The sequence below is a fragment of the Camelus dromedarius genome, chromosome 3, assembly GCF_036321535.1.
Source record: "Camelus dromedarius isolate mCamDro1 chromosome 3, mCamDro1.pat, whole genome shotgun sequence".
Lineage (NCBI taxonomy): Eukaryota > Metazoa > Chordata > Mammalia > Artiodactyla > Camelidae > Camelus > Camelus dromedarius.
Window position 1 is genome coordinate 88,353,225 of NC_087438.1, and position 22,433 is coordinate 88,375,657.

Consider the following 22,433-nt stretch of genomic DNA (forward strand, 5'->3'; position numbering starts at 1 on the left):
TCCACCAAAACTGAATTAAACAGAAAGAACATCATTTGACCAGACCAATCACTAGAAGTGAAATAGAATCAGCAATAAAAAACTTCCCTACAAAATCCAGGACCAGACGGCCTCATTGGGGAATTCTATCAAACATACCAAGAGGAACTCATATCAATCATTCTCAAACTCTTCCAAAAGATTGAACAAAAGGGAATACTCCCAAACTCATTCTATAAAGCTGCCATCACCCTGATACCAAAGCCAGACAAAGACACTACCCAAAAAGAAAACTATACGCCAATATCGTTGATGAACACAGATGCAAAAATCCTCAACAAAATATTAGCAAACAGACTCCAACAACACGTAGAAAAGATCATACACCATGATCAAGCTGGGTTCATCCCAGGGACAAAGGATGGTTCAACTTAAGCAAATCAATCAACGTGATACACTACATCCACAAGAAAATGGACAAAAACCACATGATCATCTCAATAGATGCCGAAAAAGCATTTGATAAAAATCAACATTCATTTGTGATAAAAATTCTAACTGAAATGGGTATACAGGGAACGTATCTCAATATAATAAAAGCTATTTATGACAAACCTACAGCCAGTGTAATTCTCAATGGTGAAAAGCTGAAAGTCTTCCCTTTAAAATCTGGAACAAGACAAAGATGCCCACTCTGACCACTTCTATTCAACATAGTATTGGAAGTCCTAAGCATAGTAATTAGGCAGGCAGACAGCAGACAGAGAGAGAAAGAAAGAGAGAAAGAGAGAAAGAAAGAAAGAGCAAGAGAGAGAAAGAGAGAGAGAGAAAGAAAAAAAGAGAAAGAAAGAAAGAAAATCAAATTGGAAAAGAGGAGGTAAAATTGTCATTATATGTGGATGACATGATATTATATAGAGAAAACCCTAAAGACTCCACACAAAAACTACTAGAGCTGACAAAAGAAATCAGAAAGGTAGCAGGATACAAGATTAACAGACAGAAATCAGTGGCATTTCTTTACACTAAAAAGGAAGTATCAGAAAAGGAAAGTAAAGAAACGATCCCTTTCAAATTGAATCCAAAAAAATTTAAAACGTTGGAATAAATCTGTCCAAGGAACTGAAAGACTTAACATGTAGTACTACAAAACACTGAGCAAGAAAACAAAACATGACTTAAAGAAATGGAAAGATATCTCATGTTTCTGGATTGGAAGAATTAATATTGTTAAAATTGCCATACTACCCACAGCAATCTACAGATTTAATGTGATCCCTATCAAATTACCCAGGGCATTTGTGACAAAACTAAAACAAATAATCCTCAAATTTATATGGAATCACAAAAAACCAAAAATTGACAAAGCAATACTCAAGAAAAAGAACAAAGGAGGAGGAATAACCCTCCTAGACTTCACACAATACTACAGAGCCACAGTAATTAAAACAGCATGGTACTGGCACAAAAACAGACACGTGGATCCATGGAACAGAACAGAGAGCCCAGAAATTAACCCATAAACTTTTGGTCAAGTAATCTTTGACAAAGGAGACAAGAACATACAATGGAGGAAAGACAGTCTTTTCAGTAAATGGTTTTGGGAAAACTGGACAGATGCATGTAAATCAATGAACTGCAAACATTCCCTCATACCACACACAAAAATAAGCTCAAAATGGCTTAAAGACTTAAACATAAGACAAGACATGATAAACCTCCTAAGGAAACATATGCAAAACATCCTCAGACATAAATCATAGCAATGTTCTCCTAGGGCAGTCTACCCAGGCAATAGAAAATAAAGCAACAAAATAAAAAGTGAGACCTCATTAAATTTACAAGCTTTTGCACAGCAAATGAAACCATAAGCAAAACTAAAAGACAACTTATAGAATGGCAAAAAATACTTGCAAGAGATGAGACTGACAAAGGTTTAATTTCCAGAATAAACAGTTAATAATGAAAAAACTAACAAACCATTCCAAAAATGGGCAGAAAACCTAAGCAAGTAATTCTCTAGGAAACACATACAAATGGCCAATAGGCACATGAAAAAATGCTCAATATCGCTTATTATCAATCAAATGCAAAACAAAACTCCAATGAGGTATCACCTTACACGGGTCAGAATGGCCGTCATTCAGAAGTCCACGAATGTTAAATGCTGGAGACGGTGTGGAGAAAAGGGAACCCTCCTACACTGCTGGTGGGAATGTAGTTTGGTGCAGCAGCTATGGAAAACAGTATGTAGATTCCTCAAAACACTAAAAATAGACTTAACATATGACCCAGCAATCCCACTCCTGGGCATATATCCAGAGGGAACTCGAATTTAAAAAGATACATGGACCCCAATGTTCACAGCAGCACTATATACAATAGCCAAGACATGGAAACAACCTAAATGTCCATCAACAGATGACTGGATGAAGAAGCTGTGATAAATTTATACAATGGAATACCACTCAGGTTTAAAGAAGAATAAAATAATGCCATTTGCAGCAACATGGATGGACCTAGAGATTGTCATTCTAAGTGAAGTAAGTCAGAAAGAAAAAACAAATACCATATGATATCCTTCATATGTAAAAACTAAAAAAAAAAAGTCACTATGAACTCATCTACAAAACAGAAACAGACTCACAGACATAGTAAACCACCTGGTTACCGAGGAAAGCGGGTGGGAAAGGATAAATTTGGGAGTTTGAGATTTACAAATGTTAGCCACTACATACAAAAATAGATTTTAAAAAGTTTCTCCTGTATAGCACAGGGAACTATTTTCAATATCTTATAACAACCTATAATTGAAAAGAATCAGAAAAATATGGTTATAAACACATGAATGTATATATGTGTAACCAAATCACTTGGCTGTACACCTGAAACGAACAGTACTGTAAACCAAGTACCCTTCAATTAAAAAATAAACTTATTTCAACCCCTACCCACCAAAAAACAACTTATGAGCTAAAACTAAACACTTCTAAGAGAATTTCATAATACCTACTTTAAGAAAAAAAGGTGTAAAATAACTCTGTGCCTTAACAACCGAGAAAAAGTAATACAAACTGAGTCCAAAATTAGCACAAGGAAGGAACTAATAAAGATGAGAGCAGAAATAAAGAACAAGAAAACAATGTAAGAGGTAAACAAAACTAAGAGTTGATTCTTTGAAAAGATAAACAAAATTGACAAACTTTTAGCTAGGCTAATAACCAAAGAAAAAAGAGTGAGGACTCAAATCAACAAAATTATAACTGAAAACGGAGAAATTACAACTAATACCACAAAAATACAAAGGTTCCTAAGAGGCTACAATGAACCACTATATGTCAACAAACTGGCAATCCAGAATAAAAGAAGAAATTCTTAGGAAGACACAACCTACAAAGGATGAATTACAAAGAAATTCAAAACAGACCAATAAGAAGTAAGGAGATTGAATTAGCAACTATAAACCTCCCAATGAAGAGAAGTCCAGGACCACATGTCTTCACTGGTGAATTTTACCAAATATTTAAACAAGAATCAATGTCAATCTTCCTCAAGCTCTTCTAAAATATCTTAGAAGGAACACCACCAAACTTATTTTGTAGGACAGCATTACCCTGACACCAAAGCCATAAAAGGATGTTACCAGAAAAGAAAATGACAGGGCAATATTCCTGATGAACAAAGATGCAAAAATTCTTAATTAAATACTAGCAAACTGAATTCAGCAGCATACTGAAATAATCATCCACCACGATCAACTGGGATTTATTCCTGGGATGCAAGGGTGGTTCAGCATACACAGAAATCAATCAATGTGATATATCACATTAATAGAATGGAAGGAAGGAAGCATATGATCATCTAAAAAAAATGACAAAATTCAACATCTGCTCATGATGAAAACTCTTAGCAAATTAAGTACAGAAGGAAGAGCTCAACATAAAAGCAATATATGACAGGACCATACATAACATCATACTCAATGGTGAGAAGCTGAAAGACTTTCTTCTAAGATCAGAAACAAGACAAGCATGCTCCCTTACCACTTATATTCAACATATTATTGTAGGTCCTATCCAGATAAATCAGGCTAGAAAAAGAAACAGAAGGCCTCAGAGTTGGAAAGGAAGAAGTAAAATTGTCTCTATTTGCACATAAGTTTATATACAGAAAATCCTAAAGACTTCTCCAAAAACCTCTTAGAAATAATCATCCAACTAAGTTACGGAACACACAATTAACATACAAATATCAGTAATGTTTCTATGCACTAACTATGAACTTTCTGAAAAAGGAATCAAGAAAATTATTCCACTTACAGTAGCACCGGCATGTTCATTACAGCATTATCTACACTAGCCAAAACATGGAAGCATCCAATGACAGATGAATGGATACAGAAGATGTGGTGTTTATATACAATTATTATTATCCCATCAAAGAAGAAGGAAAAATCTCACCATTTGCAACAACATGGATGGACCTTGAGAGCATTATGCTAAGTAAGGTAAGTTAGAGAAAGACAAATACTCTATGATCTCGTTTATATATGGAAGCAAAAAACCACCACCACCATGAAACTCCTCATAGAAAAAGAGATCATATGTGTGGTTACCAAAGACAGGAGGTTGGCGGAAGGGAGGACTCAATGGAAGTGGTCAAAAGGTACAAAATTCCAGTTGTAAGTAAGTATAGGAGAGTGGCTGTGATTACACGGCTGCATGATATATACGAAAGGTGGTAGGAAAGTATATTCTAAAGAATTCTCATCCTAAGAATAAAATCTTTTTCTTTTGGCTTCCTCTTTTCAATGTTTCTAAATGAGACGATGGATGCTAACTAAGCTTACTGTGGTAGTCATTTTCAAATATATATAAGCCAAACCAGCATGGTGCATATCTTAAACTTACACAGTGGAGTATGTCAATTATATCTCAATAAAATTGGAAAAAATTAAAAAGTGTTGGCAAAGATGTGACAAAAAGGGAACCCTTGTCCACTGTTGATGGGAACGTAAATAAAAATAGAACTCCCATATGATCCAGCAATTCCACTTTGGGGCATTTATCCAAAGGAAAAAAAACATTGACTTGAAAAGCTATCTACACTCCCTTGTTCACTGGAGCATTATTTACAATAGCCGAGACAGGGAAGCAACCTAAGTGTCCTTTGATAAAAAGAAGTATATATACACAGTGAAATATTACTCAGCTATAAAGAAGAAAATATTGCCATTTGCAACAATGTGGATGTCCCTGGAGGGAGGATATTATGCTAAGTCAAAGACAAATACAGAGAAAGACAAGTACTGTACAATCTCACATGTAAACTCTGAAAAAAAGAAAAAAAAGAAACTCAAGAAATCAAACTCATAGATATAGAGAACATACTGCTGGTTGCCAGAGCTGGAGTGTGGAAGGTGGATGAAATGGGTGAAGGAGTTCCAAAGTTAAAACTTCCAGTTATAAAATAAGTAAATAATGGGAATATAATGTACGGCATGGTGACTATGGTACATAAAACCGTATTGTATACGTGAAAATTACTAAGAACAAATCTTAGCTCTCATCACAAGAAAAAATTAACTGTGTGGTGATGGATGTTAACTAGATTTATTGTGGTAATCATTTCACAATATACACAACTTTTGAATCATTATGTTGTACACCTGAAACCAATATAATGCTTATTGTAATGTCAATTGTATCTTAATTTAAAAAATGGTGGAGGTAGCTTGACAGAAAAGGAGGAGACTAATAAAGGGTTGAGGAGAGTGAGTTATGGAAAAAGGACAAAATACAGAATGACTGGGGAAAACTATGCAATGAGCACTTCCAAGTCAGAGCAGGAGTCTCATCTAAGCCAAAGAGAAAAGCACTGGCTGAACTGGAAACCAGGGTGGTACACTCCAGAGCTTCCTGTTCTCATCTGTGTTTGTGATTTTGCATTTAAGGGCTATTGCTTAGCTACACGAACCAGTAAGAACACAGACAATATCTACCCATTTACCAATTTTGCTTAAGCTAATTGCTACAGAATTGTGGGTTGTTGCAGAATAGACTAAACTTGCTATTTGTCTTACCTGCTATCTTTAGGAATTATTAGGACCTGATTTATGCCGTTCCAAAATTCCTATGTTGAAGTCCTAACCCCCATCTTAGAATGTGATGGTATTTAGAAATAAGATCTTTAAAGGTAATTTAAGTTAAAACGAGGCCAGTAAGCTAACGTGACTGGTGACTTTTTATCAAGGGCTGACGACAGAAATGCAGAGGGAAGACAGCCATCTGCAAGCCAAGGAAAGAGGACTCAGATGAAAGCAACCCTGCTGACACCTTGAACTTGTAGCCCAAGAACTGCTAGAAACTCATTACCACTATATTAAAAAGCACACGTAAACCATCATAGGCAAAGTCAAATGCCTGCAGGGTTCAGGGGAGCAAGAGAGGTGGGAAGTGCAAGGGGCTGCCCTGGAAAACACAAAGCCCACCCACAGAGGACAGGTGCGCTCAGCTCCAGGGGACTACTGTCACGGGGACCGTGGGCCTTGGTGTGGCAAGATCTGATTTTTCCCCACGAGGTATCCAGATGTCTGGATTTCTATATATATTTATCCAATTCTTAAAACCCTGAGCAAAGAAATTACAACAGAAGGTTGGGATCCAGCCTTGGGGCTCTCAGGGGTGACCTGTTAGAAACTAACAGACTATACAAATCTATTTGTCCATTCCCCTGAGAGCTTTAACATGGGGAGAGTTCCGTGATGGTTGTGTTGCTTGCTATGGCCCCAAAGTGTGGGTTTGTACCAAATGAACTCAAAATCTGGTTATCACTGGAACTGCGTAGAATGCTGCACAACGTGTATTACAGATACTCAGATCAGATTTCAATTCAGTTGTCACTTAGATTACCTATTCTATTTCTCTACTGTTGGGCTGGTTCATCCATGCTTTCCTCCCAATAGTGTAAAGATGGGTTTCCTTCTTTCTGCCTTTGCAGAGTTGGTGTATCCGGGATAAATCCCATCACTTAGGGAAAAATTATGACCTAATGCATTAGCCTAAAATTCTTCCTCTAACTTTACTTCTTTCACTACTTTATCTAACAGGGAAATTAACAGGTAGAAAAAAAATACAACTGTTTCTAATAAAGCTAATTAGATGCTTAAGTCCTTTCTGTAACATACAAACTGAAATCATTTGGAAACTGACACGCCAATAAGCAGGGCTTGTCATGGAAAGAACACTTATGAGGAAAAACTTAATACCAATTTTTAGATTTGCGTAATGGTTTACTGGCAAGCTGGGTTTTCCCACTCTGCTTCTTTGCCTATGTTAAACGCTTTAAAAGGGTGTAGGAACGTATTCTTGTCAGCAGGGACCTGGCATTAACGTCTCCTTCCTAGACTCCCTGTGCCTTGCTTCAGAAGCCTCCCGGCAGTGAGAGAGCTAGCCACCCAGGCGATGTTTTATGAATCTGATGTTATAAAACGGAGGGCAGTAAATTAGGGAGCTGGAGTCTGTCTGTCTCTTTCAGAACACCCCACTTTGGGTATATGAAATGTGTGTTGCCAGCAGGAGTTTCTGAGACAAGATGATGAAGGAGAGGTCTGCTTATATAGTTTTGTTTTTTCAGCTGACTTGGCCCCAGTGGATATATAGGAGGTGAGAGGGGGGAAGAAATGATTAAATTGCCTAGGAGTAAAAACAACCCTTCCCCCTGCTTCTTAGTAAGAAACTAAGGAATGAGAGACAAATATTTCCATGAAGTAGTAACTGCCCCTTGAAAAAGCTTTCATTAGTTAAAAAAAAAATCAGCCTATGCCAAATTCAAGTTCAAGTGAAAATGTGTATGGAATCATGGTGGAAAGAATAGATCTATTCAGCATGAGATCAGAGAAACAATTAACTAGATTTTCTGAGTTTCCACAACTGAAGCAGAAAGATGAAATCCACTTAACCATATGCACATGTATATTACGTATCAGATGGCTAGATTAAATTCTGCTCAGTGCGTGCCTGGGTCCAAGTGCTCCTAGGCACTTTCATGCATTACCGAATTCAGTCTTCACTTGGCACCAAAGTACTATTATCTCCATTCTACAAGTAAGGTGAACTACTTGCCCAGGGTCACAAAGCTGGTAAGAGGTGACAGGAAGACTCCAACTCTGTGCTGTCAGGGCTGAACTTCATGCTCCTTCCATTTTGACTGGTGAAGTACAGATAAAATGAAGCTGATCTTCAAAATTATATAGAATTATAACTATCTTGTTTATGTGTGCTGCTACATGCCAGGCAATTCTGGGACATGTGAAGCCTGATTATGCTAAGTGAAATAACTCAGAGGAAGACAAATACCAAATGATCTCACTTGTATGTGGAATCAAATAGAACTCATAGGTACAGAGAACAGACTGGTGGCTGCCAGAGGTGGGGGGACTTATGGAAATAACACATGGGAATATAATGTACAGCATGGCTCCTAGAGTTCATAATAGCAATTATTTACATAATTTTGTATGCGAAACTTGCTTAGAGAAATCTTAAAAGTTCCATCACAAGAAAGGATGTATGTATGGTGATAGATGTCAACTAGACTTATTATGATGGTCAATTTATACAAATATCAAATCATTGTTATACACTAGAAACTGTTATATATACGTCAATTATATCTCAATAAAAATACGAAAGAGCATGTTCACTTACATTGCTCTAGTTTTAGCAAACTTGCATATTTTCTGTATAGTATTTTCTAGTATTAAAGAAAATGTTTTTTAAATTAAAAAAATGTAATTCTTGTGTTGTTCTAGAGGAGGTCAAACTGGAGACAAACACTTAAGCAAGTGGTACCAAGACTTCTGGGAGCAGCACTGCTATCAGAGCAGAAGGTGTGGGATCATGGGTGGGAGACATGAGGATGCTGGGGATGCTTCTGAGAGATGCAAGGATGGCCAGGGTCTACAACGTTCTGGGGAGAAGGCAAAGCACGAAGATGAGCATGTGGTACGTTTAGAGAAAGACAACACATTCTGATTCTGGGGAAATGGGAGAAGGGCTGAAGAAGTGAACTGGGATCATTTCATGTTATTGTACTTTTCTATAAGATCACCAGATAATAAAATTTTTAAAGAGAAACAGCTTGTAGCAGTGTAGAAGATGCATTAATTAGCAAGGGAGAGAGAACCCAACTTGCAAGAAATAAAAACTGTCTCAGTGGGACATGATCAAGGCCTGGATTACGGCAGTGGTGTCCAGGACAGATGAATGGAAGATGTCCCATCGCCAGGTGATAATGCCAGCTCAGAACGAGTGTGGTCTTTGCCCCGAGGCGGTGTGGATACCATCAGCGAGGATGGTCCTCCAAGCCAAGGAGCTGTTTTGATGGCAACAAAAGGCTCTGGACAGTAGATACATATGGAGGACTCTAAGGTGGATGGCATCTTTGGTCATCTGCTGGCTCTAAGGGATTTCAGCTCACGAGAGGTCCATGTTCTGTTCTGGCTAGGGATTATGGAATATTTGAGTTCTGCCTCATTATTCCCAAGTCCCTCAGAGCCAAGAGGAATTGTGTGATTTTTGGAGGCTAACTGAATTATCTAAGGCAGCCTGGAATAACTCAGTTCCCACAGTAGGAAGGCTCTCAGAGATACCTGGCTGAAGAACGTCCTCATTTCTGGGAGAAGTGCAGAACCACCAAGGCCTTTAAGACCCTTATCTTGTAAACCCCAGATGGCTGCTTGGAGTGCTGAGTTACAAAGGCACTCCAAAGCACCTTCATGCCTTCCAGTTTCTCCACCTCCTCTCCCTTCCCTGTCAGTCTAGGGAAGGATACTTAGAAAGACTGAAATTCTTTGGCTTTCAAATGAGACAATACGTGGAGAGAGTCTGGGCCCCCATCACTAGAGGGCACCAGATGCACGTAGAATGTTTACACATCAACGTCCATAAGCTTCAAAACCAGCCAAATCTCACAAGAAAGTGGCTTGCATTAAGGTAGCTTCCCCACTACCCTGTCCTTATTAACTCCGTTTCTGCTGAGTAAAAGAAATACACTAACTTGGACTCTGTTATGTTTTCCGAATTCTCTTTTAATTCCGAGATCTAGTAACTTGGAGACATGAACATGTATTTCACAAAATCCCATGACTACATAGTCTTTGCTGCCACTTATCCGGCTTTTACCATGTGTTGGATGATGCGTACCACCTTATATGAGCTTATCACATGGTTTAATTTCAGATCCTGCAAAAAATGAAAATGGTTGGTATGGATAGCATGTCTGCCCCGGACGGCAAAACTGTGAGACAGAGTTCACCTCTCTACCATGTAGCGTATAGGTATCTCTATAAAACCTAGTCCTTATGTTATTCTATTGAAAATTAAAAACTGCTCAGGTGCTGGCTTATGTAACCCTGCAGGGGACTGCACAGAAACAGAGTCATAAAGAAGCTGCCAGCCTTCCAGATTCCCCTGCTTGGCCTCAGGGGCACGATCCCCTATGCCAAGACCTTGCTGAAGTTTATACAAGCAAAACTGGGCTCATTTTCTCTCATCTGCGATGCTTTCCCTGATCTATAGTCTTGTGCTTTGCAAAAGAAAATGGAAAGTGAGTATTCACGGAACTACAGGATTCTGTTGAGTGTTGATAGGTACTCTGTACTGAATAGACTTACAGGGACTCTGCCTCCCCCAGGCAGACCCAGTATCAGGTCAGCGCTAATTGGCACCTGGTGGGAGGGTCAGACACAGGCTGTGGGAGCAAGTGCATTAGGGACTCTGTGACAGCAGTTGCCGACGTGCATTTCTGAGGGCTGTCAGGCAGGATCTTCAATCACAGTGTGCTTTGTGCTACGTGCTCTAAAAATGGAAATTAAACCACCCACTCCTCACCGGACTGTGTGAGGCTTGATGGATGAGCTTAATGAACCCAGGATAAAGGAATTAGCCCAAGTAGAAGGTAGAAAAAGGATTAAGAAGCAAGAGGTTTTCATGCCCTTAGAATCTCTGTCTTCTCCAGGACAGAGGCAAGTGGGTTAAAGGGGGGCCCCTGTGTGAGGGCAGGACTGGCTAAAGGACTAATTCACATCACATATTGAGAAGCCACTGAGTGCCAGGCATGAGGCTAGGTGTTTTTGGGGTTTTTTAATCTGTTCAACTCTTAAGAACATTTACTCTTGTTTGAAAGAGGACGAAATGGGGCTACGTTTATTTTAACAACTTGCCCAAGATGACCCTGCTCATTATAATAGATAACAGGAGAAGAAAAAACAGCCAACACTGACCACACGCATACCCCGTACCGAGAGCTATCCTCCCAACCCTCACGGCACGGCAGTGGAGACAGCATCATACCCACTGTGTAGGTAAGAAACTCAAGGCTGAGAAACTTTAAATCACTTACCTATGTGCACCACCACCTTCACCTCCTTCTGCCGCTCTTGGCCACGTCACCACCATCTAAGGCATTCTCGACCACATCATGTCCCCAGATTTGCTGCTTCATTCTACAATTAAAAAAAAAAACAAAAGCCCGATAAATTAATTTATATGCATACCCTGAAAACCCTGTGTTAAAGCCAGGTCACCAAGACGAGCAGGTCCCAGGTAGCTTATATAACAAGGGCCCCGTGGCTTTATTCAGACAAAGAGTCCCATGGCCAAACACATTTAGAAAATTAAACATGCTATGGCGTCCTCTTAGAGATTCCTAAACTTACCACACAAAACCCAGGAAAACAGAAGAAACTTCCAAGGATGGCGCCTTCCATTTGTGCGAACCAACTAGCCCTCAGTTACGTGACCTCCCACCTCAGCCGCCTCCCTGTGAAATGAGCTAACACTGGTAGAGCGGGCTCTTTATCAGCAGTGAGATTATTGCTACCATCATCTCCACCTGAAAACAAGGCTGTGGGGTGCGGGGGGGATGCACTGGCCACCACCTCCAAGGCTGTGGGCCCTTCTTCCAGAACTCCCTGGGGCACAAGTGAAAGGATGGTTCTGGAGAAGGCAGGGGTTTCCATCAGTTAGAGGCCGAGCTCTCCTCAAACTTTCTGTGTCTCAGTTTGCTCATCGTTAAAGTGAAGGCTAAATAATCCTTTCCTCTTACTTTTGTGGAGACTAAGGGAGCAAAGAGCCCAGCAGGTGTGGGTTGTTAACATTAGAAGGTCAAGAGACAGCACGTGTCATGCACGTGGCTGTGACGTCACCCAGGAGAAACACAACTTCAAAGGCATCTCAGAAGCCATTTTGGGAAAGAGTAAAACTTCATTTAAAATTTATCTGGTCCCAAGCATATGAGAAAGTTAATCTTCTCACTCCTTCTTGGGAGAAGGCCTGGTGAAGCAGCAGTAAAGGAAGGAATTGACCTGATGGGAAAGTACCTGGAGAAGAGTGAATGAAATCTCTGGAAAAGGCTGCAGACCACCCTGTCCCCTCCCCTTTGCAGCAGCGAGTCTGAAAGGCGCCCCGGGCCCCCCTGTGTGGGAAGGTGCCCGGGAAGGTGTGCGGGCACAGCCAGGTCAGGGGCGGCAGGGTGAGAATGGGTGCATAAAAGGGACACTGTATTCATTTCTCAAGATTCCACATAATCCTTTAAATAAATTCAACCTGTTTCCATTCGAGTAACTATCTCATTCCACAGAAGTTTAACCTGAAGGGATAATGGATATTTCTCTGGAAAAATACCGAGCAATTATAGCAACTCCTCCCCTCCTCCCCTCCCGGGCTCCTGCTCCGGGTTAAGATGCAGCACAAGGTCTGCAGATGCCCAGCTGGGGAAGCCGACTTGGAAAGTGGGTGAGGCAAGGTGGTGCAGAGGAAGAGGAGGTTGGGCAAAGTCAGAGAATGTTCCTTGGAAGGACAGAGAGGTTTCTTTTCGCAAGACTGCTTCAACTGTACCTTCTCCCCAGAAACAAATTAAGTCCTGCAGGGGGAGAGAGAGAATCAATAGCCAAAAAAACTTTGCATACAAATTACAAAAGAAGAAAGAACATGTGTTTGTGCATATGTGTGTACATTTGTGTGTTTTTTATATCCAACCAGAAAATGCATCCTCTGAAAATCATACAAGAGGGCAGCAGTTTAGATATGATTGGACATATTAAGTCATTCAGAGGACTCTGACATCTTAAAACAGTGCATTTAATAAATTGCCTGTTTCACTTAAAAAATAAATTTCTACTGAAATGAACTCACTGGAAAAATGACAGACTTTCAGATTAAGCCAAGGGATGGCAGCCTTATGGTGGCTGAATAATACATGGAAACACTTGTCATCAAAGTAGGTACTCAATATGTTATTTAAAAATTTTTTCTTTAATTTTATTTTTTTAATTGAAGTACAAGTCAGTTACAACGTGTCAATTTCTGGTGTACAGCACAATGTCCCAGTCATACATATACATACATATATTTGTTTTCATATCCTTTTTCATTAAAGGTTATTAGAAGATACTGACTATAGTTCCCTGTGCTAGACACAAGAAACTTCTTAAAATCTATTTTTATATACAGTGGCTAACATCAATGTATGTTAATATCTTTCTCCTCTCCTTTCATGAAAAACGGATGATAAAAACAAAGGCAGGTAGGAGAGAGAAGAAATAGGGAAAGAGGAACAAATAAAGGAAGGAAGGAAGCTCAAGAAGTAAAGGAAGAAAATTTTCCCCCCAAATTCTGTACTAGCTAAGACGTGGAAGAAATTGATGCAATTAAATAGTGATGGTATTTGTGGACATTTCAAGCAGTTTTCCTCAGCACATCCTGTGAGTAAACCCTGTGGTATATAGGAGGCTTTCTAAAAAAGAGTTTGCAGCCAATTCACTATGTAACACCAGCTGCATATCTTAAAGAGACATGACCTCCAGCCAGATTGGACGTTCCTTCTGTTTTTTCTTATCTCTGAGTGTTTGTTTTAAAGGGAAAAACAATTTTTTAGCAGCAGTTGTGAATGGTACCTTTAAAAACAAACCTTTGAAATCAGACTGCGATCATCTTGTTGACCTTAGTTGGACCATATGATTCTTTTGAGCTCCGAGAGCGTGAATAGATGTCTTTGTGTGCTCAGACCTCTTGCAAGCCAAGCCGGCCTGCGTTTTGTTTTGGCCTGTCCAGGAGAATGCCACAGACAAGTGGGTTCTGATTTACAGATACATATAAGTAGATGTGATTTCCTTTCCAGGAAAGGGGCACGATGGCTAATACACTTTAATTTATACACACGGAGCCTTGTAGAAGTCGGGGCTACAGTCGGGGCTTGTCAAAGTGGGTCCTTCAGTGGGAAGCATCACTCCCATGTGCTCAGTGGTAGATGGTCAGTCTGGAAAGACACGGAGGTGAGGAAGTACGAGGGGAAGATTTGAAGAGAGGAAGAAATTGGGGGGCACGAACCTCAACATTTCACTGGAAAGGTTTCCTCAATTTCACATGTATCCAAATTTTATTTATCTGGATCTTGTTTGCTTTGTGCTAGTTATCTCCTGTTTTTCAGGCCTGGGTGGTCCTTTTGCCTGGAAACACTGGCTGCTTTATTTTCTCTCACATGGGGGTTTCTGTTTGATGAGATTTCTATACAAATTAGGTTGATTTGGTCCAGTCAGCTTGAGGTCAGTTTTCCAGCTGCATACACGTGTCCCTTTCACGCCATCAGCGAAAGCTGCACCTTAACCATCCCCAAAGCTCAACAACGTTTATGGGCTCCCCAGAACAAGGACTTTTTGGATCAGTGAACTTTAGTAAACTGAAGCGAAGAGAACAACAGACAGTGCTCTTCCGAGCCTCAGGACTCTCCTCTGGGGGGAGGCCACCCCGCAGGTTGCCAGTTTGACCACAGCGCTCCCGAGGTCTGGTGAGGCTGCCTCAGTTTCCAGGCTGGCTAGCTTTGCACAGACAGCAATTTCTGCTTGGCCATGGGTTGTACCCCTAAGCCCAGGGAAGTGTCTATGTTGTTCAGAGGGAACATTAAAGAAAAGCGTCCACTGCAGCTTTTCCAGCTCTATTCTGCACATTCGTCCTTTGTTCCCTGACGACCCACAGAGACAAAGGCACCTCTGTCCCTGGTTTGGTTGGCCTCCCCTCTGTGGAGCTCTCTGGTCCCTCTCTGGTCCTACACTCCATTAAGACTGTTCCTGTGGCCGGAAGGTGATAAAAGCAACACATTTCAAATAGGAAAAACAAGTGTCCAGGAAGGATCCTGCCATCAAGTTGAGACAAATGAAAAAGCCAGGCCTCCAGCTTCTCCATCTGGATCTAGAGCAGCTGGGGGAGAAACATCAGAGAGGCTCTAAGCAGGACAGTGGGGGCAGGCTGGTGGGCTGGACCCCGCCCCTGTGTGCAGGTGACAGAGGCCGGACCCTGGGGCAAGGACTCCTCCCAGCAGTGGCTCCGCCCAAGGTTTGGATGGCTCTTGCTTCCCTTTGTTCTGGGTCATTTTTTTCCTCCCCCTCTTTTTCACACTCTCCCCTTCCCCTTTTCTTTTCTTCACTTGTCACTTTTTACCCTCTGCTCAGAGCTCTCCCCACCTCTCCCCCTCATCCACCTAGCAGATCCTCTCAAGCCCAATTCTACAGGGTGTCCCCCTCTCTGTATCATGTAATACTAGCGGTGGTTATCAGTTGTTGAGAGCTTATCATGTGCTTTTTCTCTCCCTTGGGTGTTTCAGCCACCTTTGAGACGGTGTGCTAATCAGGATAGACTGACTGTTGCAAGAAGTAGTCTCAGACTTGCAGCTAGGCTGTCTCGGTCTCATGCAGGGTCTGGAGCACACATTCCTGGCTGGTGGCATTTCCTGGGAGGCTCCCCTTCAGGCAGTGAGCACAGGGTTCCATGCCCCTTCCATACTGTACCTCCTCCGTCCCGGAGTTTTGGTGTAGAAGGCGGAGAGGATGTGGAGGGTCATAAGGATGTTTTAGGGAGGCCTCTGGGTGGTACCCCGCCACTTCCCCCACATTCAATCTGCCACGAGTCTGAGACACTGCCCCTCCTAGCTGCAGGGGAGCCAAGAAATGCAGGATGAAGGTGAAACTGCGTGGCGGGTACAGCACGGCCTCTCCCACAGGTCGGCACTGTCACCCCTCCACATAAGGAAACTGAGGCTCAAAGGTTCAGAGTCATCAGCTAATACAAGGGAGAATCCCGATTCCAACTACAGAACCACACTCTCAACCTTGTGTTCTGCTGTCTATGACTCTCTTCCCCAAAAAGTTAGTCTCTCCTTTGCACTAACACTTTACCTTTTAAAAATCTTAACTCCCCTGCCGGGCTACACCTCCTGTACCAGACTGTGAATGCCCCAGAGAGAGGGAAAGCTGTTTTTCCTAACAGCAGATAGCACCGTACCTGGGACATAGTGGGGCTCAATAAAAATTTCATGAATGAAGAATAGCTGTGGTTCAAGTGTGGGTTCTCAGAAGGGCCCCTGAGGCACTTCACCGTGATTGGATTACTTCACTCAACAACTTTTCCAGATGACTGTCAAGAAGTCTGGATTATTGCAACATCACCCCCATGTAGCTTTTTTGGGCACAGCCCTAAGACTGATGCTTTACAAACATAAGTCATGGATATCATTATTCTGCCCAAATCGCTCCAGTGACACAACAGTACCCAGATCTTGGTTTCTTAATACCATGTTCCAATAAAGAAACTAGGGCTTCATGCAGAAATGGATGATTTTCAGGGCCGGACAGGGAAAATACAGGATGAGCCTGGGGCATCTTACAGTAAGCACTAGGAGGTGAGGATATGCTGAAACCAAAACAAACAAACAAACAAACAAAAAAAACCAGGACATGTCAAATGGGCACAGGAGCCAGTGTCAAAGAGTTCCCAATGTCCAAAGCCAGAGCCAGAACTATTGGACAAACAAAAGAAATAATGATAGTATTGGATTACAATCCAAAGAACAAAATGATTATCCATGAGTCTATAGTCATATACATAAATGAATAACTAAATAAGGAAGAAGGCGTAAATCTTTCTTGCAGAAGAATTCCAAATATTGAACATAAGAATTAAGGAAATAGAAAATCACCATTAGAACACCACTTGCTACAGTAAAGACCACAGATGGATGCCAATATTAGTGGGCAAATATTCATTGCAGTCATCCCAGGAAGGTGTTGTGGGTTTGGTTCCAGACCGCCACAATACAGTGAATACTGAAATAAAGCATGTCACGTGGATTGGTTTCCCAGTGCATACAAAGGTTACATTTACAATGACGAGTCCTGTCATTGGGCCGATGTGGAACCGTCGCACAAAGCGAGGACTGTTTTATCATGCAGTCTCCAGTGGTGCTCAGCGAGTCAGTCAAGTCCTGGGCGCACAGGGTGTGTCTGAGTCTGGGTGGGGTGTGTGTGTGTGTGTGTGTGTGTGTGTGTGAATGTGTGTGAGTGAGGAGGGATGGTGTCTGTCGTGTTGAGTTCCCACCACTCACTCACAGACAGGCCTGGTCCCAATCTTTGGGGTAAGTGCTATGAGCAAGGCCTTTACCATTTCTTGTGTTCAAGATTCTTGGTGGACTCAGACAACATTTCCAGACACTTCACCTGACTGCCTGGCAGAGAAAATGGTGGTCACAACATCCTGCAGCTTTACATTTAGGGCTGACTCTGAGGCATTAAAGAAACCTTTATAAGAAGTTGATTTATGAAGGCAGCGCTAACACCTCTGTTTTTACTTAGAGTCCTTCTCAACTAGAGTCAGGACTTTGAGGGGTTATAGATTGATGGCTGAATTTGCTTGTTTTTATTACACAAAATAACAGTAGAGCCAGAAGCAATATAACCAAAATATAAGAGAGCTTTATAAATAAAATAGGAATAATAGATACTTGAAAGATAATGTCCCCAAGCAGTTTAGAAATGATGAGCATGCCCTAGAAATTTTTAGATGAATGGCTGTAAATTCATTTTGGAATGGGCTTTGCTTGTTCAATTTCCTTTTCTTAAGTCAGCAAAAGTTTTAACTAGACATACAGCACAAATTAAACACCAGGCACATCCCCCATAATGTGTGAGCTGATGTATTTAAGATACTGTAATCACACCATAGCGACAGAAGACTTTGGTTGGCACATGACAAGAAAACCCAACTCAACTTGGCTTGAACAAAATGGGAACTTCCTGGCTTATGTAACCATCAAAGTCCCGAGGCAGGGCAGGCTTAGTCTTCTAACTGGTCTAGAAGTTTACAACGCCACCAGGACTGGGCTGTTGTTCCCAGCGGTTCTCTCAAAGCTACTCTGCAAACTTTGTTGGCTTTTTCTCGGACTGGCTTGTCCCACTTCTGCTGGCTCCCAGATGGGCAGGCTTCTCTGTTCACATTTGTTGGTCAGAGCCACCCTGGCATTCCTATTCAAATCCCATGGCTGGGAAATTGAGGGTTGATAACAGGAGGGCTGAGGTCCCAAAACAAGGCCTGCAGGCAAAATCCAGCCAGCTTCCTCATTTTATAAAGTTCCGCTGGAACACAGTCAGGCCCCTTCGCCTACATATCTCTCACGTCTGCTTTCACACCGTGATGGCAGAGCGGAGGAGTCTGCACCGAGACCTTGCACCACACAAAGTCTAAAATATTTACTATCAGGCCCTTGACAGAAAAAGCTTGCTGGCCTCTGAAGCGCAGTCATGGGGAAGAACTCTTTGAGGTAACACTCAGCCCAGAAGCTGTTCTCTTCTCACCAACAGAGATTAACCTCTTCTCACTGTTTCTCTTCTTCCTTTTTCCCACCAAAGAACAGATGGGAGATTTTTCTCAGGCAAATACAGCAAGCAGTTTTCAAGTCATGAGTCAGACTTCCTGACGTTTTAGGATTTACGAGGATCCTCACAACAGCTAATGGTTACAGCATTAACTATAGATAGAGAAACAGAATCACTGAGGACTATACTGGAAATCAATGCTATTAGCGCTTCTAGAGGCCAGATTCTGCATAACACTACATGTATTACGAACATCTTAGGAACTCTGTCCTATAATCATTCCTACCTTACGGATAAGGCACCAAGAGTTTAAGAAATGCTCCCAGTTTACAGAGCTGGTAAGGAAAGCCAGGCTGTGTGACCCCAGAGTCCACGATGTTAACTGGTCTTTGCAGCTCCCTCTCTGAGCTGGCATTCAAACTGAGCAAATGCAGACAGAGCCTAAGAATTATCTGTGGTTTGTGATGTAGCTGAATGCTGAATGTGACAAGTGTGAGACACGCCAAAAAAAGAGCAGGGCCCTTCACAGGACCAGACCAGGAGACAAAACACAGAGGAACATGGGAACAGAAAATAAACATTTCCTTTAGCTGTCCCTTGAGTGACGGTTCAAGCGAGATCCTGATGAGGGGGGCTCTGGAAGGGGATGCCCAAACCACACCAGTATCAGACAGATCAAGTTTTTTGGAACACGCTCCCCAGAAGTTGCTCCACTGAGAAACAGTCCTGTGGTCAACTCATTGGTAGGAATACACTATCCACTAACCCACTCAGGGAGCTTCCCAGTGCAAACATTAGGAGACTGTCAGAAATGCGAGAATAAGGAAACCTGCTTGCTGCTTGCTTAACCCAGTATTTACTGAATTTATCTGACCACTGAACATTCTCAGGGGTATGTATGAGGTCTATAAATAATCCCAAAGAACAAACTTTTGATCCATTTTGTTGTATAATTTAAATGCATCAACTAAATACTTAATCATATGATATATTCCATAGCCCATAATGTGAAACCATTGCTTCTCAAGTTATTGTTTTTGGTTGTCTTTTTATAATCTTAGTAAAACAGCCCTTCCAAGGCAATTAAAATAGGACTCTGAAGCAGATGGATTTCTGGGGGCCAGATGGACTGCCCAGCCAGCCAGGTGAGTTTAGCTGCCAAAACTGCCCCACTCAGGAGGGCCTGCAACGTTAGGTCCACCTATTACAACGGCAGCATCGTAACTAGCAGTGCTGTGATACACTGACACATGGAAAGGCTCAACTGTGCAGAACAACTAAGTAGGAAATCAGAACACAGAAAAAAAGGTGCAAACAGTACAAGCAATAAATTCAAAGGAATTTAAAGACTGAAGCTATTGGCATGTCAGGGACTATTGCCAACAGGGGAGGGTGCACAGGAGGACAGAACGCCTGAGCTGGAGCTTAAAGGGTCTAGTGGACTTGGGCAGTGGGGAGGGGCAGAAGTGGGGGCGGCTCTCAGGCCAGCAGGAGCAGGGGTGGCCTGGATGTACACAGGCCTGGGGGCTGGAGTGTGCTGAGGGTGCTGGCTGTGGTTGGTGAGATCTGAGAGGTAAAGTGGCCTGTGCATGGGAGACCTTGAAAACCTGGCAGAGGACTGTGGCTTTAATTCAGCTGATAACATTGTAGGTTTCTGAAGAGGATCAAAGAGAGTGTTGTTTGACATAGAGATCTGCATAAAAATGGATTAGGAGGGAGAAAGCTGAAAGAGGAAGATGCATTCCCTTAATACAGAGGAGAAATAGATCGTTAAGGACTGCTGAATCTAGTTTTAGGCTTCCAAGAGGACTCATTTCTAAACTACCAAAGTCACTGATTTTATTTTTCAAAAATTTATCCAGAGGCATTGATTCTATAAGCAACTGCAACTGACCCGACCCATGGTTTAATCACTGCCACAACTAGGAAGATGATATGCTTACTTTCTTTTAAAATAATGCGTGCATGTCAAGGGACTATAACCATATCGATTATTGGTTTATCACAGCATATTTGGGAAATATAGAAAAAGCTATGGAAGAAAATAAACCATTCACAATGTCAGAAATGACTGGACGTTTCGGGAGCACATCCTCCTGCAGGCAATCTAGGGGGGCGTGTGTGAGGTGGTGCAGGTGCCAGCAGACACGGCAGTGCCCCGCGGTCCCTGCAGGGACGCCTGGTGGGAGCCGACGGGAGGGGCAGGAGCAGCAGAAGGGTGCAAGCAAAGGTCACGTGGTGCTCGCCCATCTGGCTCGTAAGCACACATGAGTTAGGGTTGACTGCTCTTGACAGGTTTGGGCCATTTCAGTGACTTTCCGTTCCCAAGGGCAGAACTTCAAACGCCATCCTTTCATTTTCTAACGCACATCGTGGCCATGGACTCCTGCTTTAAGGTCCAGCCCAAGGCAGTAACGTATGTTAAAGAAATTTCTGCTTTCCACAGGCTTGAAACATAAAGCGTGTTTTTAGTAAAGTCGTGTCAAGAGGGGATTGCATCATGTAAGACACAAATAAACTGCCCCGAAACCTCTCTATTCGGCTTTCTACCGGTCCCAGCAGCGGCTCGTCCAAATCCCTCCCAGCTGTCTCTTTTCATCTCCAGAGTCCCTGGCTTTCTCTTCATTGCTTGTGATTCTCAGCCTTGTTTCCTCCTTCCCCTGTTGCTTCTGAAGGTTCTCCTTTCCAGAGAGCTCAAGCTTTTTCTTAGGAAAAAAACACTATGTAAATAAACATAGCATCTTTAAGTACTTCCCTTTATGTTACCCACTACCGCCATCCATGAGACAAAGGTCAGGGCGTTGAGCAATTCAGCTAAAGTATCTTTCTTGGCTGAGGAGGTTAGAAGATGGTGAAAACTGTTTTCATACTATTGTACCTGTTTGTGAGGGTGACCCCTATTACTAAGAGGCTAGAGCTCCTTAATCCAGATTACCTACAGATTAACTCAGGCCAAGATGATCTCCAGAGAGTAGAAAGCTGATTACTGCTAGTAAATAAATGGGCTGGAAACTCTAGTAGATGCCTAAAGAAAATGCTGGCTCAAATGAGCTGGCTCCTTTGTCAATGCTTTCTGTCCCTCAGAAGCAAGTGCTTGGACACACTGATTTACAAGCTGAAAAGGCCTGGGGCCCTGAATGTTGAGCGAGGTCACCTTACTTCTCACAGTTGTAGTTTTCTGAAAACCATTTTAGAAACATCCAGGTGTTTTTTAAGGGCTGGAATGATGACTTGCCAGCCTCATGTTCTGTAGGGGTTACTATCAAACCCCAAGTAGTGCCATCTCAGGTGTGCGGACCAGGTCCCATGTCGGTGTTATCACAGCCAGGGGTGCCTGCGTGTGGTCTCGTTCCTGAAAATATCTATGGGTTTTCCTTGGAGTTTCCACGCATCCGTAGGGAAGTCTTTCTCTCATACTTTTCCTTGAGTCTGTGGATACATTCTTGTTTAGGCCTCTCCCCATCCCTCTGTGTGTCCTGCAGTTGTAGATACTCCTGGCTACATGTACTGGTGTCTTCTGTTGTGGAGCTTTGCCCAGTCTTGTCTTTGTGGTTTCTCCAGGGACTTCCTGAGCACAGAATATAAACCTTCCGTTCTGCCATAAGAGATGGACTGTGAGGCTGGCACTGGAAATCTACAAGAGGGATTTCAGCAGTTTATGATAAAATATTTAAGGAACAAGAATCTACTAATGGGAAGAGATTAACTATATATTCAAATTATTTCCAGATACCAGAGAGATTAGGTTGAG